The sequence below is a fragment of the Panthera onca genome, chromosome B4 (assembly GCF_046562875.1).
Source record: "Panthera onca isolate mPanOnc1 chromosome B4, mPanOnc1 haplotype 2, whole genome shotgun sequence".
In the NCBI taxonomy this organism is placed as follows: domain Eukaryota; kingdom Metazoa; phylum Chordata; class Mammalia; order Carnivora; family Felidae; genus Panthera; species Panthera onca.
Window position 1 is genome coordinate 116,359,472 of NC_138345.1, and position 27,922 is coordinate 116,387,393.

At 38.9% G+C, this 27,922-nt stretch overlaps 1 protein-coding gene, 1 long non-coding RNA gene and 1 pseudogene across 7 annotated transcripts in view; 2 read left to right on the forward strand and 1 right to left on the reverse strand.

Moving 5' to 3' along the window:
- Nucleotides 1-2,331, reverse strand: part of USP44 (ubiquitin specific peptidase 44) — a 55,040-nt gene extending 52,709 nt beyond the window's left edge. For 5 of the 6 annotated variants that reach the window (XM_060656720.3, XM_060656718.3, XM_078449600.2 and 2 more), the window contains exons 1-2: nucleotides 2,226-2,330; nucleotides 1,034-1,128 (exon numbers count right to left, since the gene is read on the reverse strand). The gene's annotated coding sequence lies outside the window, so the exon portion shown is untranslated. Of the gene's footprint in view, nucleotides 1-1,033; nucleotides 1,129-2,225 lie in introns of all 6 variants that reach the window. The other variant, XM_078449601.1, reaches the window with a different exon arrangement.
- A 2,785-nt stretch (nucleotides 2,332-5,116) lies between these two features.
- LOC132693935 (uncharacterized) lies at nucleotides 5,117-27,808 on the forward strand. Its single transcript, XR_009617056.1, has 2 exons — nucleotides 5,117-5,186; nucleotides 27,569-27,808. It is a non-coding gene; the product is annotated as an uncharacterized LOC132693935 (long non-coding RNA).
- LOC132693934 (FXYD domain-containing ion transport regulator 4 pseudogene) lies at nucleotides 12,011-12,384 on the forward strand (annotated as a pseudogene).
- Nucleotides 27,809-27,922: the final 114 nt, after the last annotated feature.

Consider the following 27,922-nt stretch of genomic DNA (forward strand, 5'->3'; position numbering starts at 1 on the left):
GGGAAATACAAATCAAAACCACAATGAGATACCACCTCATGCCTGTCAGAATGGCTAACATTAACAACTCAGGCAACAACAGATGTTGGAGAGGATGAGGAGAAAGAGGAATCCTTTTGCACTGCGGTAGGAATGCAAACTGGTGCAGCCACTCTGGAAAACAGTATGGAAGTTCCTCAAAAAATTAAAAATAGAACCACCGTATGACCCAGGAATTGCACTGCTAGGTATCCAAAGGATACAGGAGTACTGATTCAAAGGGGCACATGCACCCCAGTGTTTACAGCAGCACTATCGACAATAACCAAAGTATGGAAAGAGCCCAAATGTCCATCGATGAATGAATGGATAAAGAAAATGTGGTATATATATACAACGGTTATTACTTGGTGATCAAAAAGAGTGAAATCTTGCAACAAGGTGGATGGAACTAGAGTGTATTATGCTAAGTAAAATAGGTCAGTCAGAAAAACACCAATATCATGATTTCACTCATGTGGAATTTAAGATACAAAAGAGATGGACATAAGAGAAGGGAAGCAAAAATAATATAAAAACAGGAAGGGAGACGAACCATAAGAGACCCTTAATACAGAGAACAAACTGAGGGTTGCTGGTGGGGTGTTAGGTGTGGGGATGGGCTAAATGGGCAAGGGGCATTAAGCAGGACACTTGTTGGAATGAGCACTGGGTGCAACATGTAGGTAAGGGTGAATCACTAAATTCTATTCCTGAAATCATTGTTACACTATATGTTAACTAATTTGGATTTAAATTTAAAAAATAATTTTAAATAAAATGCAAATAATTTGAGTTCAGTAGTATGTAAACCATGAAAAAAAGAGGATCTGACGTTTTAAATATATCTTAAATCAAAAGTAAAAAATCAAAGTTAAAAAAAAAAGTTTTCAGCTTTGGAAGAGACCTGATAAAGTCCAGCCAAGTGGTTGACATCTGGACATCCTTGAGTGCCCTCCTCATTTCCCTCCCATCATCTTCCCTTGTCCTATGATTCTAGTAACAAAGGACTCACAGTTTCCAGAGGCAGCCCTTCTGTTTTAGGACTGCTGTTGGTAACTTTTTCTGATGTTGAGTAGAAACAAGTCTTCTGGTAGCTTTTTATTTGTCCTACAAATGATTGAAAGAACAATTTTAATAGATCTGAAACAAATTTTAGTCTTTTTTTATTATGTGTGATGGCAGAAGTGAACCCTCAGTATGCTCTGTATCATTATGGATTTATCAGTTAGTGTTCTTTATATGATACTTTTGTTTCTCCAAGTGTTTTCTGTAGAGTACATTGTATTTTGGCTTACCCTGTCATCTGAGAGGAGGCTGGGATAACTCAAGTACACACACACCTCCTTTCCTAATCCTTACAAAGTAGATCTTATTATTTCCATTTTACAGATAAGGAAACTGAAGTTAAATAATTTCAAAATCACAAAACTAGAAAATAGCTGCATTGGCACTTAGATCTTAGGGTTTCCAAGGGATTAATGCCTGGACTTTGAATCCTTATACTTTACATTGTAATTAATATGCTAAATATCAGATCAAGTGGAATATCTGTGGTAGCAAGGTAAGAGACCTGAGAAGGTCACAGAATTTGTTTGGAGTTGGAATCAGTCTTGCAGTATATCTTGGTTTTGTTTCTACTTGTTTGTGTAGTCTACTGGATGTTATTGGCTTGAAAATATAAATTTGGCTCATTTTTCCTAAGTGCTTGTAGACAGAGGTGCCTGTTTGATCCTTTGATTTAAAAAGAACCTGTTTAGTATCTTTAGGACTATACGGATGGCATACTGCTACAAAATTAGACTATGCTTCTATTTTGAGATGATTCCATTCTAGGATTCCGGTTAGATTGCTTTTAAGACATAGTATAAAACTTCCCATAAGCGTGACCATTTCTGAAGAAGCCCAGTGCTGAGACAAGTAAATATAGTCATTTCCCCAGAGGATTAGGGAGAGTATTTTGGTACAAGGATAACTAGCACCATCTTCAAATGGACAGGATTTTTGCTAATAAGTTAATAAGTCAAATTTAGTTAATAGATGGGAAGGGTCAGGAGTAACAGTCAAAAACAAAAGCCTTTATTTTCAAAATATCCTAAACTCTAAACTCCCCAGAGATGGTTTAAGTATATATCAAAGCATCTTCCATCCCTAATGGGACAGAAATAAATCACAGTTCTCTGAATTCTCTTTTCTTTCAGGCTCACCTGCCCACACTTCAGAACTTTCTGAATTCTCAGACTTTATACCGATGGCAGACCCCAGCTCCACTCATCCAAAGCTTTCCATTTTGGTCAGTTTGAATCCCTATGAGGCAACTGCTTTCAGAAGGGTAGGTATTATGAGCTCACATAGGGCTGTGGGGGAGGGGTGAGCTGATCTGTGGGGACTCCCCTTTTTAGTAGCTGGTCACTCCACTTCAAACAAATCTGCATCACACTGAGGGTTTCCACCCCTTTTTCTAACCCATTTGTCCCTAGTGCCTGGGGTTTTGGGTCCTGGGGAGCCATTCTCATGTTATCTTCTCTTTGTTTTTAGGTTGCATTCTGCCTTAACCATAATTATCGTTTATTCTGTACCTTTTAGTTTGGTGGGGAATGCTGAAGTTTTGCTAGCCTTTCAGTTGCTGCCACTCAGGTCCTTTCTAAAGGACAGAGGCTCAAATATCAATTCCTTGATTTGTCCCTGGCTGGCTGAGAAAATCTTAGTGTTGGAGGGGGTTTCTGAGCCCAAATTTCTCTTTCAATTTTCTTTGGTGAAAAAAAAGCAGCTCTTCCCGTTTCTGAGTCTTTCATCTCTTAAACTTCTTTGAGGATCGTTCTATCCTCAGAAAAACACAATTTTAGAGGTTCACAGACCTTCCAATACCTAAGAATATACCATCTCCAAATTAGGAACCCTGCCTGCTCTAGTGTCTTTCTGGAGTCATATGGGTTCTGGTCTAGTACGAAGGAATAAGTGATGAATGTGGCTTTTAGGAAGCAATAAACTGATTTCCTCTCAATTTTTTATAATTTCCATAAGCACTTTCAGCCTCCTGTGTTTGAAATTCTGGGAGCACTCTGCACTGTGGCATGGAAAGACATGGTAATTCCCAAGTTGTTTTCATATTTTCTTAGAACTTTAACATCAACACTTTATTTCATAACCATTTTGGGAGAAATGAAACTCTGAAATTCCCTATCCATTGCATGTGGCAGTAAAGTGACCTCTAGTGGACTTTTCTGGTAGTTTCCAAGAAATTCTGGAACAAGGAGCTGGAGGGGCAGTCCACCCAAGTTAGATTAGCTATTCAGCTACCTAGTGCCCTGAAGTTCAGTTGGATGCATGGTAAGCTTCAATGCCAAGGCTGAGACAGGTGAGGGAGGTACTTTTGGATGAAGCAAGGTTCATCACTGGTAAAAGTCGCTGCAAGAGACCTTGAGTTCTTTGGAACTAACATTTCTCTAGAAAAGGAAGGACTGAAGATCAGATTATGAACGACGAGTCAGGACGAACCCATTGGATTGATTTTAGAAAAAAAAAGTTGTCTCTTTGAAATAATGAATAGTAAGAATGATATGAAGTCATGATAGACCTTTAGGCAAAGTGAGGGAGGAAGTGTTCCACATTTTATGTTTTGTGTGTTTTTTAAAGACACATGATCAGGCTATTTAACAATCAACAGCATGGGTGCAAAAAAAAAAAATCTACATTAAAACCCTTTGTTGGAATATTTTACATTTTCTACAGAACAGAAACTAAAATAATCTGTTTACACTTAGTCACAAATACAGTCCTCGAGTTTTTTGCCCATGTGTATGGACACATGAGTATTGTCTAAAACATGTCTTCTTTGTATACAGCAGCTAGGCCCTGCCACCACTGTTCTTGGCTGAGTTCACAGATCTGTGGTAACCTGTAGCTTCCCTGTCACTTCTCTGGCTTCCCTCTCCTGCTAAGCTTTGTTTCTTGGCAGTAATTAAAACCTTCTGCCACTGCCATAGCTACTGCTGCTGCTGGAACCACCATAGCCACCTTGGTTTCATTGTTTGGCAAAATATTGGCCTTCACCGCCATAGTGGCCAGAGCTTCTGCATCCAAAATTTCTTCCTTTTGAGGGTCCAGAATTTGAAGATTGATTGTTATAATTGCCCAAATCATTATAGTTTCCATTGCTTCCATCATTACCAAATCCATTATAGCTGTCTCCACTGCCACCATATCCACCACCACCTGGACTTCCACTAAAGCTACCGGCTCACTGAAGTTTCCTCCATGACCAAAGTTGTCATTCCCACCAAAACTACCTCCACAACCACCACCAAAGTTTCCAGAACCACTTCAACCTCTTTGTCTGGATGAAGCACTAGCCACCTCTTGCTTAGATAGGGCTTTTCTTACTTTGCAGTTGTGGCCATTCACAGTATGGTATATATATTTTGAGAGAGAGAGCACGCATGAGTGGGAGAGGAGAGAGAGAGAGAGGGCATGTGCGAGCGTCGGGGAGGGGCAGATATAGAGGGAGAAAGAAAGAATCCAAGAAGGCTCCACCCTGTCAGTGCAGAGCCTAACACGGGGCTCCAACTCACAAACCATGAGATCATGACCTGAGCTGAAATCAAGAGTTGGATGCTTAACCCACTGAGCCACCCAGGCGCCCCAAAGTGTGTTGCTTTTGAAAGACAATCTTGTCTACGGAGTTATAGTCATCAAATGTTACAAAAGCAAAACTGTTCTTGGCACTGCCTTGGTCAGTCATGATGTCAGTCACTTCAGTTTTCACATACTATTCAAAATAATCTCTTAGATAGTGTTCTTCATCACCATCTAAGAAGATGGTGTCTTCTCTATTACCACCAACAAAAATCTTTTTCACAATTAAGTGGGCACCAGGTCTTTGAGAATCTTCTCTTGAGGCAGCCCTCTTTGGTTCCACAACTCTTCCATCCACTTTGTGTGCCCTTGCATTTGTGGCTGCATCCACCACAGTGGCATATGTGACAAACTCAAAGGGTCTGCAGTTCTTGGTGTTTGGATCTCTGATTACCACACAATCCATAAACATTCCCCATTGTTCAAAATAGCCCCTTACACTCTCATTGGTTGTTTCAAAGCTCAAACACCTGATAAAGAGCTTCTGCAGCTGTTCAGGCTCTTTGGGAGCCTCTGACTTAGACATGATGGTGGTAGGAGGGGAGACTTTAATGATGGTTACTCAGTGGCATCCAGGGGCAGAAAGCTTTATGTTCTATTGTTTTTTTTTTTTAATGTTTATTTATTTTTGAGGGAAGAGAATGTGAGCTGGGGAGGGGCAGAGAGAGAAAGGAGGACAGAAGAACTGAAGTTGGCTCTGTGCTGACAGCAGTGATCCCCATGTGGGACTCGAACTCGTGAACCATGAGATCATGACCTAAACTGAAGTTGGACACTCAACTGACTGAGCTACCCATGTGCCCCTGTTTTGTTTTGTTTTTTAAAGATTATCTACTTGGGGAGAGAGAGGGAGAGAGAGAATCCCAAGCAGGCTCTGAGCTGTCAGCACAGAGCCTGATGCAGGGCTCCATCCAACAAATCATGAGATCATGACCTGAGCCGAAATCAAGAGTCAGACACTCAACTGACTGAGCCACCCAGGTGTCCTTTTATGTTCTTTTTTGAGTGCTGCGACTTCTTGTTGGGAGGAAGAAAAGGAAGCGAACATTTTAAGAGTTCCAACTTGGGGCTAAACAGTCTGTCAATCTGTTAGTCTCTGTCTCTCTGTTTCTGTCTCTCCCACTCTCACCCTGTACCTTTTATCCAGCCCTACACAACAGCCAAAAAATGGGCAAATTCCATATATGGTCATTGCCTAGGGCCTACCCTGGCTCCTTTACTGGCTCTAGATCATGCTTTCTTTCCACTGGACTGCACTGATCTTGATTACCTGGCTTGCTACTTGGAACTCTTCAAGAACATTTACTGGGACTTACCTCTCAGCATGTACCAACTCTTGGATGTTTTAGGGAGGTTACCCTGCCCCAACTCTGTCCATGAGGATCCAAACCCTGGTGGTAGCTGGCCCACTCTTACACTGGGGAATAGCTGGTTTGGACATGTGGTTTGTTTGGGCCTTTTGTCTAATAATAATCCCCTTGCTCCCCTCTAACCTGGTATTTAATCTTGTACCTGTGAGCCTATTTCTCAAGTCACTACCCCCTGGGTTTGGTCCTATGTTGAACACTGAGGTCTCATCTAGCTGTAGGACTAAGGCTTCTAAGGACTTAGGGTTGTAGGCCTGACCTTTTTGGAACTCTGTTATGATGGGATTTATATCATGCCCTCAGGATAAGGTGATTATAAATTAATAATGAGGATGTTTTCTCAGAGGGATATAGAAACTCAATATTGAATATTCTTTTGATTAGCATTTAAAGATGCTGTTAAACCAAATTCTATCATACATTTAAATTTAAATGCTTTTTTCTAATGTTTAACACAAGAACACAGAGATGTATTCTTAACACATATAGAAAACTTGAAGAATCTAAATAATGAGTTAGAAAACCATAAAAGACTATGATAGAGAGCAACCCAGGGTTGATGGGGAGAAGTGGATGGGGGATGGGCTAAATGGGTGATGGGTATTAAGGAGGGTACTTGTTGTGTTGAGCCCTGGGTATTATACGTAAGTGATGAATCACTAAATTCTACTCCTGAAAACAGTATTACGCTATATGTAACTAAGTAGAATTTAAATAAACATTTGAAGAAAAAAATATATAATGGATTAGAAAAATAGAAGTTATGTATGAATTTCTGGTTGTGCTAAATTATTATAAACATTTGCCTGCTTGGGGCAGAACTATCTCATTTCTTGTCTTTCTAGCTTCAGCAAAAACCCACCAGAGAATCACACTTATAGCTGCGACAGTTCATGATCTATCTTAACAATAGGACTTAATGATTCTGTTTAGTAAATAACAGCTCATATGGCACTTGTAACATGTATGGGTTATGAAGATGACACCCAAGAGGAATTCAGAGGCTAGTGGGTATGCATGGTTTAGTGAAAGATGGCACTTGACAAAATACTTCAAGTTCAGCTGGTGGTAGAGGAAAGCCATTTGAGAATTAAGTTCAACAGAAGTATAAAAACTGGGTTAATTTAGGTTTGCCATTATTGGGTGAATCTAAAGTATAGGATTCCATGTTCTAGCATGAAAGAAATTATTTTTGAAGTAGTAAATAAATCTATCTATGAAGTGAAATGAGACTGTTCTTTTGAGTGGCAAGATGCTTTCTAATTTCCCAACAAAAATAAAGAAAAGGGGGACCTGGCTGGCTCAGTCAGTAGTGCATGTGACTCTTGGTCTCGGGGTTGTGAGTTCAAGTCCCACACTGGACGTAGAGCTTATATTAAAAAATAAAAATAAAAAAGAGGGGCACGTGGGTGGCTCAGTTGGTTGAGTGTCTGACTTCAGCTCCACCTCGGCTCAGGTCGTGATCTCACAGCTCCTGAGTTCAAGCCCCGCGTTGGGCTCTGTGCTGACAGCTCAGAGCCTGGAGCCTGCTTTGGAGTCTGTGTCCCCCTCTCTCTCTGTCCCTAACCCACTCGCATTCTGTCACTGTCTCAAAAATAAATAAACATTAAAAAAATTAAAAAAAAAAAAAGAAAGATGAAGAAAAGATCTTAAGAGTGGAAAAGCAATATTTACCTCCGTATACTGAAGGTTTGAAACACTTTTTTTTACTTTTCCTACGGAAGCACTTGCATTAGTGCATTTGCCATAAGGGGGTGCTCTGGGATAATAATTTTTAGCAAACAGCTATCTTTTCTGCTCCGCTACCTGAAAAAAAAGCAAACATATAGATTTGTTAATTCTGTTTGCATCTCATTTCACTAACCCTCAAAAGGTGTCAATTTAAATTAAAAACGTGAAAAGAATGTTGAAAACTGTTTAAAATGTAAATAGCCAGTGTCTGGCTTCAAAGGAAAAGACAGACATTGGAAGATGTATTTTTTTTTTTTTTTTTTTTTTTTGTAGACGCTTGTTACCTTTTAAGGGATTTGATTCACAATAAACCAAAGCTGCACCTGAGTTCTGCTAGGTTGGAAAATGAAAACCATATCTCAGGGATTAGCATTTGCTGTTTTCCTTTAGTTTTTTTTTTTTTTTTTTTTTTTGCAGCATTACTTTCACTATGTCTTTGGCCAATGCTGTGGTGATATAGTTGAAATTGCTTTCTTCCAAAGTTGTGTCAGTGTTTTGTATTAGTTTATTCTTAAGGCAGGGGGTTAGGAACGAAGAATTCCACAATAGTTTCACTGTCACCCCTGCAGTATTTGTTGGTCAATTCTTAGGTTCTATTCTTGCCTCTCTAAGGTTGGTGAGGTGGGGGTTGAGGCAGTGAGAAGGAGACTCCCTTCTGTATTCAGACTGGAAGGGAGAATCAGAGGCAATCATAGTAGCTCTTTCAAGTATAGAATGCTGTGAAGGGGAACTAAAGAGTCAAGGTCACAAACAGGACATTTAGAGAAATGGCTACAACGTCTGGTGGCCAGAATGGAGGGTCCTCACTGTTTTGGTCTAAGTAACTCATAGGGTTCTGCTGCAGATGTCTGTTGACATTGGCTCCTTCCTGCCTGGGTGGCAAAGGGCCATGGCATATAGCAGAAGGATAAAGAGAAATGTTACATATTTGAATATGAAAGATTATATAGTCCCTAAACTCATCTCCTTAGGCAAAAACAGGAGAGGCTTTTTTAGTCATGTTTATGACCATTTAACTCTCTATATGCAAAAGGGAAATTTAGCTGAGGATTTGTATAGTATAACTTGGGAGATTTTCTTAAAAGTTTATTTATTTTGAGAGCGAGAAAGAGTGCGTGGGGGAGGGAGGGAGAGAGAGAGAGAGAGAGAAAACCCCAAACGGATTCCACACTGACAGTGTGGAGTAGGATGTGGGGCTCGAACTCAGCAACTGTGAGATCATGACCCAAGCCAAAACCAAGAAAGAGCTTGAGGCCTAACTGACTGAGACACTCAGGCACACCTTAATTTGGGAGATTTTATTTGAGAATAATGTCCAGACATAGTCTTTAGTGCATTCTTAATACACTACATTACGTGAAAAAAATATATATATATATTCATATCATCTATATTTTTATTTACTTATTTAAAAAAAACATCTATATTTAAAAAATACATTTTCCTTAAACATGTTTTAGGTTCTGCTTTCCAAATTGGTTGCCTTTATGGCTTTTCTTTCTAGAGGTGATGCAGAGGAAAGAGGAAAATGAAGACTTTTGAGTAAAGGAAAATGTACACAAGCTTTCCCCTCCACTTATTTTGATATTTAAAATTATATTTTTCTTGTTCTTTTCTAATCATAGAAAAAATAACCCAATCTTTTCTTAGACTCCTGATTATAATAGAACAGCCTAAGGAAAAGATTTTCTTTAAGAGTCTAATATTAGACACCATCAGAGATTACCAAACGGCCAAGAACTAAAACAGAAGGAAAATGTTCTCCAAGATTTGTTTTTGTTTTTTCATTTTTCTCGTGGCCTTCCCATCTATAAGTTTAAAAGATTTAAGGTTTAAAGTAAGCCATAAACTCCATATGGCTGATAGTTGTCTCATACATTTTGTGAGCTGATGAAGCATCTGAAGGGGGATGTGCAGTCACTAGACTAGCTTCTGACCTGCACACACATTTTTTTTTCATTAATCCTTTGCACAGAACAGATGCTCTGGGTGCAGTTTTAGGCCAGAAGAATGTCCAAAATATGTGGGTGTGAATTTGGCCAAAGGGTTAGTTGAATGTGGAGCACAGATACCAGCCTGGAAACAGGTCACATTTTAATGAAAAATGCACATTCAGCATGGCATTGTGTTTTTCAAAGAGGTGGTTCCCAGCCATGGAGAACACAAGGGAGAAATAGGCATTCATGTGGAACTGCTTTAAAACAGAATTCTTGTGTATCCTGGCTGGTGGGGCAGGGCTCTAGTACCCCTTGGGAAATGAGATAATGGAATTTTGCTAGGCATAATTGAGTTTTTTGGAGCATCAGTCGTAATTCTTCAAAAAGAAAAAGAAACCTTTATAGTTGAATAAAGGAAAGACTTCATAATTATGACTGGCTATGCTAGAAAAAATCTTTCTGAGAGGGGCAAAGGTGTTGTCCCATTCACATGCTGAGAATGTGACTAAGCAGAGAAACAGAATTTTCCTTGCCTCACTAAAAAAAAAGAATAGTGAAGAAAAAAAGTGGCCAAAAAATCTCTACATGTTAAAGAGTGAAATATAGAACTCACTTAGATATATGTTTTACTAGAAATGATTTTATTTCCTCCAAAGAAATGTGTGTGTGTGTGTGTGTGTGTGTGTGTGTGTGTGTGTGAGTGTGTGTGTGAATTTTAAACCATTTGAAATGAACTGTAAGTACACAGGCAACATAATTAAGGTTACTTTTAAGAATGAGAGAAATATAGGAATATTAGACTCAATCACTTTTAAAATAGGAACAAAATGCTATTTGCTAGTGTTAACAAATAGATATTTAATTTTATGTCATTATTATGATTAGTTGTGGATGGCATGCAAAAGCAGCAATGAAAAGTAACTTCTCAACAAACAAATACATTAATGGAGGTATTATATGTGAAGTAAAGAAGGTGATGGTTTATTCTACTTTCTGCTGGTCAGTTAGGATGATGAGGGGATATGAAATTAGGACATCAAGAAGAATGAAAGAATCTTAGTGTTATTTAGTGTGAAGAAGGCAAGATTAGAAAAGTCAACAGGAGGAAGAAGGTTGCTTCTGGGTGGACCTCCAAGTCGAATTTTGTTCAGTAAATGGAAAAAGTACAGATCAGTCAAATTCAATATTGAGTCTTCAAATTAGTTGACCACTGGGCAATAATGTTGCAGAGAAGATTCAAGTATGAAGGTGCCATGACAATAGGATAGAGTCTATGAGATAGAGATATGGCCTCAATTCTGCCCAAACCTTGAGGGTAAAACAAGTCTCAAAACTCTATTTATTTACAAAGATAGCAAAAATAAAGAGTTAAATGTGCATAATCTTTAGGTATAAAATAAATGTTATAAAATATTTTACTTCTTAAGTGTTTGTTGAATTGAATTACATTAAATGTTATAAGTCTAGGAATATTTTTTATCCGTTTTATTTTCAATATAGTTTAAGCCTATTTTCTATACTATAAGTTAGGCAAGTTAGATATCTGTTTTAGATAGAAAAACCCATGGGGCACCTGGGTGGCTCGTCGGTTGGGTGTCCGACTTCGGCTCAGGTCACAATCTCGCGGTCCTTGAGTTCGAGCCCCGCGTCGGGCTCCGTGCTGACAGCTCAGAACCTGGAGCCTGTTTCAGATTCTGTATCTCCCTCTCTCTGACCTTCCCCCATTCATGCTCTGTCTCTCTCTGTCTCAAAAATGAATAAACGTTAAAAGATTTAGATAGAAAAACCCATTTCCACATTTCAGCCTCATATTATTACAACTAACAATTTGAAGAAATCAACTCTTTTGAGTTTTAGCAACTTTAGGAATAAACTGAACCCCTTCTTGTTGCCTTCTCTATGAGCTGAAAGCAATTGAGTTAAGGGCTAGAAGTTTCCTACACCTACATTAAAGGAAAAGAAAGAACTCAGAAGAATTTCTTCTTGCTCTGGAATATTGGTGCTGGAACAATTGGGTATCTATATGAAATAAAAAGAAATTGAGTTCTACTTCATAACATAGACAAAAATCAATACCAGGTAGATTCATGACTTAGGTATGAAAGTCAAAACTATAAAGCTGTTAGGAGATAATATAGCAGAATACCTCAAGGGTAGTAAATGATTTATAAACAAGTCACAAAAGGCATTAAACATAAAGGGAAAATTGACTACCCCCAAATTGTCAAGACAGCCCCAGGAACCTCTTCAGACCTGCTTTCTGCACCCAGCTCTCAGGTGAGCTCAGGAAAACGGCTCCCAGCCCTGCCCTCCAGCTGTGTCATGAAGAGAGTGACTTGGGGCCTTCTCTTCACACTGGCAGGGCTGCCTGCCTTGGATGCCAAAGTCCCTTCTACTATGACAGGGAAAGCCTGCAGGTGGGTGGGATGATTTTTGGAGGGCTCCTGTGCATTGCTGGAATCTTGATCGCCATGAATGGGAAATGCAAATATAAGTACAATCAGAAGCACAGCCCCTTACCTGAGAAAGCCACCCCAGTCATCACTCCAGGCTCTGCCAGTAGTTGCTGAGCACACGGCCAGCTTCGTGGCACGCTTGGTACCAGCTCCAATGCTGTTCTCTCCCCGCTTGGAGGCTTTACCCTTCATGATGGCCTTTCTCTCCAAGGGTGGGCCTTTAGGCTCCCTTCTGATCAAGAGGCTGTCCTAAAATTTTTTTTTAAAAGTGTCAAAAGACAGTACAAAAAGAAAAGGCACAGAATAGAAGATTTTTGCAACCTGTAACATCAATCAAGTACATACTAGTATCCAGAATAAAGAACTTCTTAAAAAAAAAAAAAGACTACCCTATAGAAAAAAGGGCAAGAAAAGTGAAGGGCATTTCACCATTTCATAATAAGGGATATCTAAATGGTTGATAAAATATATGAAAAAAGTATTCAGCTTCCTTCCTAATTAGGGTTATTTAGACTAGTGGGATACCAATGTATACATACCAGATTTTTGAAAATTAGAAAAATTTGAGGTTGGTCAGGATAAGAAGCAACAGGAGCTCTCATACACTTCTAGTAACAGTGTAAGTTGGCACAACCACTTTGGAACTTAGTTTGCATTATCAATAAAGCTGAGACACTCATATTCTATGACACAACAATTCTCCTAGGAATATATTGTGTGCTTATGTTTACTAGAGTTCATGTTTAACAGTACTTATAATAACAGCATTGTTCATAATGACCCCCAATGGAAACATTACAAATATCCATTAACTGTGCAAGGGAGGAATAAATTGAAGTATACTTATATCCAGAAATTAAAATGAACAAAGTACAGCTATCAGAAACAATATGGAGAAAAAGAGAGTATGTACAGTATGATTCCATTTCTATAAAGTTCAAAAATAGGCAAAACTAAATTCTTTTATTTAAGGATATACATATGGGTGGTAAAACTAAAGGAGAGCAATCCAGGATCATGATAAAAGTTAAGATAATGCTTAGCTCAAGAGGGATGGGAGAATAAAAAAGGATCTATTCTTCAGAGTTAGCAAGTATTTATGATTTCTAGAAGGAACAAGATATAGAAAGTTCATGAGTTGAAAAGAAAATGTGCCTAACAGAAGTGATATCTATAAGTAAGTCATTCTCTAGACTTATCAGATTGGTATTTTGAAATGTTTTAGAAGATAAGTTAATATATAAACCTGTTAATATGTATTTATATTTCTGATTCATTTATTACCTGAAATGTTATGAAAGTAGACTATTGATAAAATTGAAAAGTAGGCAAAAAAATTGTTTTTCTCTTGATTTTATCTCTGCCCAAATCCTGTGTCTCATTTCTAAATTGTTTAATGAAGATGGTAGTTGCTCTCTTGGCTTAAGGGATTAACTATTCCAGGAATTTGTATTTTAAGAGATTTTTTTAGAAGACTGAAAGTCTTTAAAGACTCCAAATAAAATCTCAGATGATGGAATTTAAGCTATTTTCACAAGGTGGTTCACTTTTAAGATTTTGTGAGTAACAAGCAGCCTCTGCTTGTAGATGATCCACCGAAGAAGAGACCTCCCCATCTTTAGCTTGAAAGAAAGTTGGTTTCTTCTGAAGCTGACAAAGATTTAAAACTTTGCCTGAAGTTTCTGCTATGTGATTCAGAGGTGGAATCTCTACAAAATCTCTACTAAGGACTGTAAATAGAGATACACATTTTAGCTGCTCATGTATGAGATGACTGTTCTCCGCTTAGACAGATGAAATATAACCAACTGCTAATGTATGAAACTTAGAAGTCCTTCATAAAAGAAATTGGAAAAAATTATACTCTTGGCTGGAATGGAATAAATTTCTTTGATTTATGAAGTATAAATTGTAAGATCACTAGTTTGGCAAAGTTAGAAAAGATATATTATTATGTGGAGGTGTAAGAATAACTTATCTGTTGAATTTGAAGTGAAGCCCTTAATTAATCTTAAGATTGGGCCATCTCTTGGGATGGAAATAATCATCAGAAATACTGAATAGGTAACTGATATACTTGGTAATTTTTGGAAGCAGCCAACAGAAGACTTTTAAGTAATTTGTATTATATTCTGACTATTGAATACCCAAAATTTATTCAGTGACAGTACTAAGCCAACTCAAAACTGTAGACAAAAATAATTGCTCTTATATTGGTTTAAATGTTAGTGCAACAGTATTAAGTGGTAAAATATGTACATATACACACATTCTCTCGAGAGTTTCATTAGTTTCTTTTCTGAGTGGTTGGTGGGAGATATTTGTAATAGATTTCAGAATGGTTCTTTGAGCCTCTTGATGCATCTTTGTTCTAGGGTAGCCAATCTAGTTGTCATAGTTGATATCTTATTTTCTATTTGTATTTTTAAATATTTTATGGAAATCTCACAAGTGCACAAGGATATATATATACTCATTCATTCTCTGGAACATTTTAAAAGCAAAATAAAAAAAATTGGAGGCAAGCTAAAAACCCATTACAATGGGATAGTTGTTTTATGGTATAAGGATAAAATGGAATACTATCCAGCTGTTAAATGAATGAGCTACATTCATAGTGCAGATATGAAAGTATCCCCATTCCTACTATATTGCCTTCTCTTTCCCAGCCTGTGCCTCTGGCCTCATGGGGACTTTCCTACAATCAGTTGACAGAGGAAAAGAAATCGTAGGCCTGATTTATAGGTAGTTCTGTGCGATATGTAGGCACCACTTGAATGAACAGCTGTAGTACTACAGCTCCTTTCTGGGACATAAAGGACAATGGTGAAGGGAAATTCTCTCACTGGACAGAATGTTAAGCAGTGCACCTGGTTGTTCATTTTTCTTGGAAGTAAAAAATGGCCAGATTAGTGATTATACACTGATTTATGGGTTGTGGCCAGTAGTTTGGCTGGCTGGTCAGAGACTTGGAAGGAACATGATTGGAGAATTGGTAACAAAGAGATTTGGGGAAGAGGTATGTGGATAGACCTTGCTGAAAGGGTAAAAAATGTGAAGATATTTGTGTCTCATGTGAATGATCACCAGAGTATGTCCTCAGTAGAGGAAGATTTTAATAACCAAGTGGATAGGATGACATATTCTATGGATACCAGTTAGTCTCTTTCTCAAGCCACACCTGTCATTGCCCAATGGGCTCATGAACAAAGTGGCCATGGTAGTGGGGATTGAAGTTATTCATGGGCTCAATGACATGGACTTCTACTCACCACAGCTGACCAGGCTAAGGCCACTGCTGACTGCTCAATCTTCTAGAAGCAGAGATTCCCCAGTGTGGCACCATTCCCTGGGGTGATTAGCCACCTACCTGCTAGCAGGTTGATTATATTGGACCATTTCCATCATAGAAGGGGCAGCATTTTGTTCTCACTGGAATAGATACTCTGGATATGGATTTGCCTTCCCTGCATGTAATCCTTCAGCCAAAAGTACCATCCATAGACTTATAGAATGCCTTATCCACCATCACTAGTATTTCACACAGCATTGCTTCTGATCAAGGAACTCACTTCACAGCAAATGAAGTGTGATAGTGGGCCAGTGCTCATGAATTCACTGGTATTACCATATTTCTCATCATCTTGAGGCAGCTAGTTTCATAGAATGCTAGAATGGCCTTTTGAAGACTCAGTTACAATGCCAGCAAGGTGGCAATATCTTGCAGGGCTAGGACAGGATTCTCTGGGAGGCTGTATATGCTCTGTATATTCTGCTGTTCTCCCATAGCCAGGCTTCATGGGTCTAGGAATCAAGGAGTGGCAGTGGCACCACTCACCATTAGCCCTAGTAAACTACTAGTAAAATTTTTTCCTGTCCTTATGACCTCATGCACTCCTGGCCTCGAGGCCTTGGTGGCAAATGGAAGAATGCCTTTACTAGGAGACACAACAATTATTCCACTGAATTGGCAGTTAAGACTGCCACCTGGTCTTTAGGTTCCCCATGCCTCTGAACAGGAAAAGAAAGGAGTTACTGTGCTGGTTGGGGTGATTGATCTTGATTACCAAGGGGAAATTGGGTTGCTACTTCACAGTGGAGGGGAGGAAAGGTATGTCTGGGATTTTAATTACTTCTTTATATTTTTTATTTTTTAAAGTTTATTTATTTATTTTGAGAGAGGGAGAGAGTGCGTGAGCAGGAGAGTGGTAAAGAGGGAGAGAGAGAATCCCAAGCAGGCTCTGCACTGACAGCATGAAGCCCAACGTTGGGGCTTGAACTCCCAAACCGTGAGATCATGACCTGACCCCAAAACAGGAGTATGATGCACCCTTTTATTATTTTTTAAATTAAATTTTATTTTGTTTTAGTAATATGCACACCCAACATGGGGCTTGAACTCACAACTCCCAGATTAAGAGTTGTGTGTTTTAGGAGTGCTTGGGTGGCTCAGTTGGTTGGGTGGCCAACTTTGGTTCAGGTCATGATCTTGTGGTTCATGAATTTGAGCCTTGCATTGAATTCTGTGCTGACAACTTGGAGCCTGGAGCCTGCTTTGGACTCTGTATCTCCCTCTCTCTCTGTCCCTCCCACACTCATGCTCTCTCTCTCTGTCTCTCTCTGTCTCAAAAAAAAAAATATATTAAAAAAAAAAAGATTTATGTGTTTTACTGACTGAGCCAGCCAGGTACACCTGGCTATCTTTTATTATTACCACACAGTTGAAATTGATGGAAAACTGCAACCCAGTTCAGGCAGGACTAGAGATGACCCAGACCCTTTAGGAATGAAGGTTAAATTACCCCACCTGGTAAAGAACCATGAGCAGCTGAGGTGCTTGCTAAGGACAAAGGGAATACAGAATACAGAGTGGAAGAATAATTTTAAATACTAGCTATGACCAGTATTATATTCAGTAATAATGAGGTCTGGAATTATCATGAGTATTTCTTCTTTATTTTGTTATGAATATGTTTATGTGTATGTGTGTGTGTAGCAAGTATCTTTGTTTTTTTCCCTCTTATCCTCATCTCATATAATATAAATGCTTTGACTTTACATCATAGTATTTAAGTTATATGATATCAAGAAGAGTGAACATCACCCAAGGACTTTGCATTTTCTTCTGGGGAAAGGGTTAATGTTTTTAAAATTTTATTTATTTTTAATTTTTTCTTTTTTAATGTTTATTTATTTTGAGAGAGAGACAGAGACGAGAGAGAGAAAGAGAGAGAGAGAGAGAGAATGAGTGGGAGGGGGGCAGAGAGAGGAAGACACAGAATCCAAAGCAGGCTTCAGGCTCTGATCTGTCAGCACAGAGCCCAATGTGGGGCTTGAACCCACAAACCTTGAGATTATGACCTAAGCCGAAGTCTGATGCTTAACTGACTGAGCCACCGAGGCACTCCAGTTTAATGTTTTTTTTAGTTGTACGAAGGATAGTTGTATCATGTTAAGTAGAAGTATAACCACATTGTTATGGACTGAATGTTTGTTTCCCCTGAAAATTCTTATGTTGAAACCCTGTCCCTCTAATGTGATGGTATTAGGAGATGGGGCCTTTGGGAGGTAATTAGGATTAGATGAGGGCATGAGGGTGTAACCCTCATGAATAGCATTAGTGCCTTTATAAAAGTCATAGGAGAGCTTTCTTAGCCTCTCTGCTCTCTGCCCTCTGAGGATATAAGAAGCCAGCAGTCTGGGATGCCTGGGCTGGCTCATTTGGTATAGCATGAGACTCTTGATCTTGGGGTTGTGAGTTCAAGTCCCACATTAGGTGTAGATCTTACTTTAAAAAAAGTCAGCAGTTTGCAACCAGAAGATGGTTCTCATTAGAATTCAACCATGATGGCATCTTGTTCTTAGATTTCCAAACTTCAAAACTTGAGAAATAAATTTCTGTTGTTTGTAAGCCACCCAGTCTATGGTACTTTTGTATAGTAGCCCGAAGATGCTTGTCTTAAACATTTAAAAAATTTTTTAAAGTAAACTCTACGCCCAACGTGGGGCTTGAACTCACAACCCCAAGATCAAGAGTCACATATCCTATTGACTGCACCAACCAGGTCCCCTAAGACACTTGTTTTGTTTATTTAGATATCAAGTATGGTTTAAAGAGTGCCAAGTTGACAAGAGGTGGTCTTGTGATGATTAATTTTATGTATCAACATCTGTGGTGCCCAGATGTTTGGTCAAACACCAGTCTAGATATTGCTGTGAAGGTAGTTTTTAGATGTTATTGAGATTTTTTTGTTAAGTTTATTTTGAGAGAGAGAGTGTGTGAGCAGGGGAGGGGCAGAGAGAGAGAGGGAGAGAGAGAATCCCAAGTAGGTTTCTTGCTGAGAGTGAGTAGCCTGATGTGGGGCTTGATCCCACTAACTGTGAGATCATGATCTCAGCAGAAATCAAGAGTCAGACACTCAACTGACTGAGCCACCCAGAGGCCCATATGTGATTGACATTTAAATCAGTGGTTTGAGTAAAGCAGATTACCTTCCATAATGTACGCTGATGAACAATGCATACTGTAAATTCCATTTTTATTTAAAAAATCACATTCAAACATATACACACCTATAATTAAATACTCATGGAAAAGGTTCTGAAAATAATGCACACCAAACCAACAGCGATAACGTCTGGGAAGTGGGACAAGAGTTGAGGTGAAGAAAGAGTATATCTTTCCTTTTTTCTTTTTCCTTTTTTATTTTTTTTTCATGTTTATTTATTTTTGAGAGAGAGAGAGAGAGAGACAGAGAAACAGAGTATAAGCAGGGAGGGGCAGAGAGAGAGAGAATCCGAAGCAGGCTCCAGGCTCTGAGCTGTCAGCACAGAGCCTGATTTGGGGCTTGAACTTACAAACCTTGAGATCATGACCTGAGTGGAAGTCAGATGCTTAACAACTGAGCCACCCAGGCGCCTCTCCTTTTTTCTAAGTTTATTTATTTTGAGAGAGAGCAGGCAAGAGAGAGAGAAGAGAGAGGGGGAGAGAGAGAGTGAGAGAGCAAGTGAGTGCACACAAGTGGGGGGGGGGAGAGAAGAGAGAGAGAGAGAGAGAGAGAGAGAGAGAGAGAGAGAGAGAGAGAGAGAGAATATCCCAAGCAGGCTCTGTGCTGTCAGTTCAGAGCCCAACTCCAGGCTTAAACTCACAAACTGATATCATGACCTGAGCTGAAATCAAGAGTCAGACACTTAACTGACTGAGCCACCTAGGTGCCCCTTTCCTTTTTAATTTTGTAAAATTTCTATAATTAAAAATTTCCCAATCAGAATGTATTACTTACATTTGTCCTTTATTCCAGAGGAAGACCCTACTTTTCTTTATTTTTATTTTCTTTTGGTTAGAGGATTAGTTATCACCTTCAGTCTGTCAAATTTTGTTTCCCAATGTTCACCTACACTGTATGCTAGAACTATTTCTGTACTCTGTGTGTCAGAGCATAGCTATCCCATGGCCATCTTCTCTACATCCTGTGGACTATGGAAATGTCCAGAATAAGACTAAGAATAATATAACTTGTTTGTGATTCCATATTTTACAAGAAGTAAATTAGGAACATGTATTATTAAAGACATAAGATATTTTGTGTGAGTAAAGATAGTCTTTTGTTAGTAGTTGACTTGCAGTGTTGAAAGTTGGGTTTCCCAGGCAGCAGACTCTGAGACAGAGTGAAGGATGTTTATTAGGCAGGGCCCTTGGGATCAAAACTTGTCAAAACACGGGGAAGGAAGCAGAGGGATAAGTCCAGCTGTGATGCGTACCAACCACAATCTCATCTGACCCCACAAAGAGCTCTGAAGCTGGACTAGCCCTTCAGTGGTGTCCTAAGTTGGCCCTAGATAGCCAAGTCTTTATACTCCAGCAGCAGCCAGTCATTGGAGATGGGCTGTCCTGGAAAGGGCGTGGTTTCCGGCAAAGCTGCTCTCTGCTTCTCAGACAATCCTGGAAGGGGCTGGCTGACAGCTGACGGCTGGCTGATTGAGGCAATTTCTGAAAGGTGTTAACACATGGTAGGGCTGTCTGCCAACAGTTCTCCTAGCAGCTGGAGCAACAAGTCCTTCAGTGATGAGAGATCTGGGTGGTACATCATAATGTCTATCTCATTCACCCTTCTTATTCTTGGGATCAACTTCTTAAAACTGTTCATGTATTTTTTTTTGTTTTTGTTTTTTTTTGTATATAATATGTATCAGCATGATAATTCAATGAGATAATTCATGTGGAATACTTATGGTACTGATTAAGTGCTAACTATCTTTATTATCAATACCATTATTAATATTATTGTTCTCACCTAGTTGGCAGATATCTTGAGAAAAATTTTTTTTCTAAGCTTCATTTTTTTTTAATGTTTTATTTATTTTTGAGACAGGGAGAGACAGAGCATGAACAGGGGAGGGTCAGAGAGAGGGAGACACAGAATCTGAAAGAGGCTCCAGGCTCTGAGCTGTCAGCACAGAGCCCGACACGGGGCTCGAACTCACGGACCCTGAGATCATGACCTGAGCCAAAGTCGGCTGCTTAACCAACTGAGCCACCCAGGCTCCCCTAAGCTTCATTTTTAAAAGTGTATTAAATTTTATATTCACTTCACATGTATTTCAGCACACAGTATTATTTTGTGCTACAAAGATTTCTTTTTAATTCTTTAAAGTTGCGATTTATATTAAATCATTACATTATACACTTGAAACTAATATAACATTGTATGTTAATTATACTTCAATTAAAAAAATTTCACTGCATCTCAGAGATAGCAACTCTGAGACAGAGAGAGACAGAGTGTGAGTGGGGAAGGGGCAGACAGAGAGGGCGACAGAGAATCTGAAGTAGGGTCCAGGCTCTGAGCTGTCAGCACAGAGCCCAACGTGGGGCTCAAACTCATGAACCGTGAAATCATGACCTGAGCCGAAGTCAGACACCCAGCTGCCCCAGCAACTACAGTTTTAAGTGTTTTCCAAATTCATAATCTCTAGGCCTTTAAGAGTTTAAGCTTCATTTTTATTAAGCATGGAGAAGAGTTGGTAGAAGTGGAAATGAATATTATTATAACATTTCTGTTGTGCATACATTATATCAAGTTGATCCTGAAGAAGGTTGTTTTCCTGTGGTATGAATGCTAATCTATTTTCACATGATAAAAGGAATTTTATTCTTCCTTTTGCTTTTAAAAGATCTAATTCAGTGTCATTCGATGATTCCTAAGGAAGTCTCTTTCCTGGTTTATTAGGGGAAAGCCAGGCCCAGATTTTAAATTCATTCCCTTGACAAATGTAATCCCATCATAAATCATAACAATAAATGAAAAGCTGGCTTCTGCTCTAGAAAATAGTAGTCATATGAGACTATTGTTTTAATGCTGTTGACATTTGGTTTTGTACATTTGACTGCTGTGCTGATGAAAAATATCTGTTAACTAGGGAAAAAAATAATAGAGGCTAACACTTACTGAGCATTCTGCTAAGTATTTCACCTGTATTAGCTCATTTAAGAATTGTATCAGTCTTATGAGGTAGATTGTGTTAGTTTCTCTCTACTATAGATTGTGAAATTGAGACTCAGAGGGCTAAGAGGGCTAAGTTAAAGTAAAACGTAGTTAAGTGGCAGAGCAGGAATTAGAACCCAGGATAATCAGACTACAAGATTCACTCTTCTGGCCAGGGGAGCCTGGGTGGCTCAGTCAGTTCAGCCCCCAACTGTTGATTTTGGCTCAGGTCATGATCTCACAGGTTTGTGAGTTCGAGCGCTGCATTGGGCTTTGTGTACTGAGGGTGCAGAGCTGCATAAGGTTCTCTCCCTCTCTCTCTCCCCCCCTCCTTCATACCCTCTCTCCCAAAGTAAACAAATAAACTTTATATAAAAAAGATTCATACATCTAGCCATTCCACTTTAGTGACATGAAGGACTGATTTGAGTCCATTTCTCTCAATTAATGAATCATTTATTGAAAACATACTATGAGCCCAGCCCAGTCCAGCTTGGGGAGAATATAAAATTATAAAAGCCCTCTCTCCGTGTTTACAATCTAGTTGAGGGGTTTCAAGATAATCAAGGGGAGTGTTTCCTGAGCCTTAATTATTCTTTTACTATTTTTCTTTGTTGTCATGTGTGCCACATCAAGTATTATTTCCCTATCTCTGAATGCTCTTACTTCCTGAACTTGTACACTCAAATCTCCTAAAAGTATTTTTTAAAAAGCTTAAAAAAAGACTTAAAGATAGTCTTCCCTATATTTTTAATGCCTTCTTCTTCTTTTTTAGATTTTCTTTTCTTTTCTTTTTTTCTTTTTTTTTTTTTTTTTAATTTTTTTTTTTTAACGTTTATTTATTTTTGAGACAGAGAGAAACAGAGCATGAACGGGGGGAGGGGCAGAGAGAGAGGGAGACACAGAATTGGAAACAGGCTCCAGGCTCTGAGCCATCTGCCCAGAGCCTGACGCGGGGCTCGAACTCACGGACCGCGAGATCGTGACCTGAGCCGAAGTCGGGCGCTTAACCGACTGAGCCACCCAGGCGCCCCTTCTTTTTTTCTTTTTGAGAGAGAGAGAGAAAGCATGCAAGCAGGGAAGAGGGGCAGAGGGAGAGAGAGAATCTTAAGCAGGCTCCATGCTCAGCTCAGAGCCTGACATGGGGCTTGATCCCATGACCCTGGGATCATGGCCTGAGCCAAAATCAAGAGTCAGGACTCAACCTACTGAGCCACCCAGGTGGCCCTAGATTTTATTTTAAAATAATCCCTACACCCAACATGGAGCTCGAACCCACAACTCCAATATCAAGAGTTGCTTGCTCTAATGACTCAAAGATGATTCAATACTTTGAGTATTTTTTTTTTTGAGTACTTTTTTTTTTCTTTTTGAGAGAGAGAGACTGTTCATGCAAACTAGTGGGAGAGGGGCAGAGTGAGGGGGGATAGAGAGAGAATCTTAAGCAGGCTCAATGCCCAGCTCAAAGCTCGATATAGGGCTTGATCTCACAATTGTGAGATTATTACCTGAGCTAAAATCAAGAGTTGGAAGCTTAACCAACTGAGTTACCCAGGTGCCCCGAAAGATGATTTAATACTTTGGTCAGTACAATAAGAGACTGAAGAAAAGGAAAATGAAGTGGAAGAATGTTATGCAAGTGGTCATTTTTTCACTATTGCTATAGGTAATTTAATATTTCTTCCATTTTCTTATTATTTTACTCTTTAAAAAAATTTTTTTTAATGTTTATTTTTGAGAAAGACAGTGTGAGTGGGGGAGGGGCAGAGAGAGAGGGAGACACAGACTCCAAAGCAGGCTCCAGGCTCTGAGCTTTGAGCACAGAGCCTGACCTGGGGCTTGAACTCATGAACTGTGAAATCATGACCTGAGCCAAAGTCAGACACTTAACCGACTGAGCTACTCAGGTGCCCCATTATTTTACTCTTTTTAAAAAATATTTATTTTTGAGAGAGAGAGAGAGATAGAATGAGAGCAGAGGAGGAGCAGAGAGAGGGAGAGAATCCCAAGCAGGCTCCCTAGTGTTAGCGTGGAGCCCAAAGAGGGGCTTGATCTCATGAATCATGAGATCTAGACTTGAGCCGAAATGGAGTCAGTAACTTAACCGACTGAGCCACCCAGGTGCCCCTTGGTTTAGTCCTTTTTAAAATTGCAGTTGAGAATAATTGGTTAGCAGTGATGAACTTATTCTAAGGTTGATGAAATAGCAAAATATTTCAAGATACAAGAAAAATAAGATCACTAAGATTCCATAATTTATCATAGATTTTCAAAGGGTCCAGTGGACCTTTATGGTAATTGCAAAATAGAATGAATTTTAACCTATTAAAAATAAAAAAGCAAAATTTCTCTTTGTTTTTTGAAGACATCTAAGATAAAACAAAAGTCAATATTTGAGGAAGACCTCTATGAAAAATCAATCCTTACAAACAGAACAGAGCAGAAAAGAAAATCAATAACCAAAAACGAGTCTAGTGGACACTGACATTATACCAAGTTGAATTTTATAACAATTTTATGATATAGGTATTATTATTATCCCCATTTACAGATCAAAAAACTTAGTGTTTACATTGTTAAGAAACTTGCAGGGAGTACAACTCTGGAGCCTGTGCTCATAATCACTATTTTATCTCCCAGGTCAGTGGTCCTCCTATTTTAATCTCTCATATCATCCTATAGTTTTTTTCAAAAACTATACATATGTATGTATTTATATTTTCTTACCATACTATAAGGACAAAAGCTATGTTTGTTTTACTGATCTCAGTATGTCATTACATGTAGTGTAGTGTCTGGCAGAAAGTCAATATACAGTAAATGTCAGTTGAATAAATGAACAATTATTCAATCATCATGCTTAGCATACAATCAGTTGCCATGGGCAAAAGTATCTAAACACTTTCTGTATTGAGCATATCCCGTTGAGAGCAAGTTGTAGATGCTGGGAAAAGATCAAGACATAATCCTGCCCTCAAGAAATTTGCAGTCTAGTTGGGATATAGGGCAGGGAGCAAGAGCAGGGGCATAAAAGGGTTATGCAGGTGGAAAGGTATAGACAAGTGACCTATAGAGAACTTCACTATTCCCTAGTAGTTTCAGTTTCATAGGAGACGGTCATCATGGAGGGTTCCTTTTTTCCAGGGAAGAAAAACTTTTTCATATATTTAATTGTAGCCTCTCAAGGATTTTTGGAAAGAAATTTTTATTTCTCATTTTTCTAATCCATCATCTGTTCCAGGAAATTCTTTCAACCTAAATCTTATATGATTGATTTATTAACATTTAAAAAATGTGTATTTATTTTGAGAGAGAGACAGACAGACAGACAGAGAGAGAGAGAGAGAGAGAGAGAGCAAGCAGGGGAGGGGCAGAGAGAGAGGGAGAGAGAGAATCCCAAGCAAGGTCTACACTCTTAACACAGAATCTCACTGGGGGCTCAATCCCATGAACTGTGAGGTCATAACCTGAGCTGATATCAAGAGTCAGATACTTAACCAATGCAGCCACCCAGGCACCCCTTATATGATCAATTTAAACTGCCATCCTCTTTTTCTGTTCTTGGAGCATAGAAATTGGTGGTGAATGTTGATAGACTGCTTTGAGGATCATTATTCAGTCACTCTCCAGTCTCTTCTCCAGGTATATAATTTTATTTTTAAAAGTTTTCATCATAATTTTATTTTCCTATTCTCTAGTCCTAATTACTGCTCTCCTCTGACTTATCTCTAAAATTTTTAGGTTTCTTTTAAGTTGTGAAGCTGCGATTTGACCATGGTCCTTATAATGGGATCATTATTTTACTATTTCTGCCTATTTTCCTTTGTCTTTTTTTTCTTCTTTTTCTGTTCTTTTTCTTCTATGTTGGCCATACAAAACAGTTCTCTCTCTCCCTCTCTCTCTCTCTCTCTGCCTGTCTGTCTGTCTCTTTTCCCCTATGCTTTATTTTACAGGCTTATTAGCATCAACTTTTCCTCTAATTAATAGTAGCATATAGTTAACTTTGCATAAGTCACATCTCCTCTGTGGTAAACTGAACCATGGCTTCTGTATTCATCACCTGTGTGGTATTCTGTTGGATCTGGGCTGGCTCTACTTTAACCAAGAGAATTTAGAGGAAGTGACACTGTGCTTGTTCCAGGCTTAAGCCTTAGGAAGACCTAGCCTTCTGGGGAAAGCCAGCTGCTGTGTAATATGTTTACCCTGAAACTGCCATCTGTGAGCAGTTGTCTTCCACATGGCCTCTCCATGAGCCCAACCTAGCCACATGGAGAGACCATGAGGAGGAGAACCAAACCCTGGCCAACAGGCCCAGCTGATCTTCTAACCGACAGCTACACCAACTTGCCTGCTTCTGAGTAAGGCCATCTTGGAAGTAGATTATCTAGTCATAGTTGCTCTGCCCTAGCTGACGCCATGTGGAGCAGTGACAAGCTATCTTTGCTGAGGCTTGCCCACCTTACAGAATTGTGAGCAAATAACCAATTTTAAGGCACTATTTTTGGGGGGTAATTTGTTAAGTAGCAAGAAACAATGGAAACATCCTCCCTGGGCAAGACTTTGTTTTTATTTTTATTTATTTATTTTTTTAAATCTGTGCATTAGTTCAAAGTGAATTAGTTGGACAAGATACTCTGTACATACTATAAACTCTCTATTAGAGAGTGTGGTATACTTTGCTCCATTGCTGCTCAACTTCTGCCTACAGCCCTATGTTGGTCCTTATTGATGCTTATTTGATACTAATTTGTTACTGGTCTTGTTGAATTTTTTTTCTTAGATCCAAATCTCTAAATTGCCAGAGTCATTAGAAATAACTTATTTTGTCCTCCAGCATGCTAACACTGCTCTCAGCTTGGTGGCATGTCATTTCATGAGCTTGCCTTTTACTTCATCATTTCCTTCAGCAGTCTCACAGCTGCATTCTCACAGCTGGACTGGCTGATTCATTATCTTTTTTTGGCCCTCAGAAAATCCTACTGGCATAGTTTCTAGGATTCATAAACTTGCCTTTCCCACCATTTTGCTGTTTCTGGCTCAAGCATACCCTAAATGGGTCATTTTTCTAAGACATAGCATGCCCATTCCTATGAATTTCTTGTGAATAATATGTGCTATTAGAAAGCTAATGAGAAAAGTACTACTCTTTTTTTGGTGGAGTCTTGGCTCAGAATATTTCTGAAGCAATCATCATCAATTAATTATGCCTCAAGACTTCTGTGATAGGGATATGAAACCAGTAATTCTTTTTTTCACATCACTTTGAATTCATGTCTAAGAATATTACAGCACATTTGCTCTCCTTGAGTTGAATTCATTCCAGAAGGAACATATTTCTTAGTAAATACTGTCCACTCATTTTTGAAGGATATTTAAGCTTGGAGAATATTAAAGTAATTGATTCTCAGCATTTTAAAAACTACTTTCAATTTTAGCCACTGCTAGCCATCTGTTTATTCACTTCAGAAAGAGTTCCAAACATAGCCTAGAGTCATCATGAGTAATCTTAACAGGCTCACTGGAGCATATGCTATAACCCCAGTCTTCCCAGGATTTCAGAGTGCTTTAGAGAAGAACTGCATGCCATATTAGGGCCCATTTATCCTGTCTCATACATGATATACTCAGAATAAGAGCTAAACACATTATCTGAGGTAACAGCAAAATAGAAGAGTTGATGTGTGGAACAAGTAGCCTGTAAGGTTGGCACAATACAAATTCCCATGATGCAAGGTTACTAGTTCTAGGATAGAAGGTTGCTGTTTCCCCTTCCCACCAACCCTCTCAACCTTTGAAGAATACTAATTGTCAAAGGCCCCATATGCAGGTCTAAAAACTTTCTGGGACTATATGTATTACCTGATGTTATGTTTTTCTACTACTGTACTGGACATTAAACTTTTTTTTTTTTTTTTTAATCCAGCATCTCTTCTTTACAGGAACTCCTCCTCCTCCACTTCCTATGATTCTGATGGGCTACAATTCCAAGGGCCTCACTCATCTGGCCATAGCTGAATGATGGTAGAGAGGATTCCTTCTGCAGAAGTTGCTAGCTTAGGATGTAACATGGAGTCACACATGATAATTTTCTGAAACCTCATGGAGTCTGTCTTATATTAGGAGAAAACTAACAAATGGGAGCAGGGTGGAGACAGAGAAAATAAACGTTGCCAATATTGGTCTGGCCTCAGGATACAGCTGTATTTGAACTTTCAGACAATCTACTCATTTGCTCTTTTGCTTAAACTCATTTAAATTGTGTTAGTCTCATTTGCAATCAAGAGTAATAATTA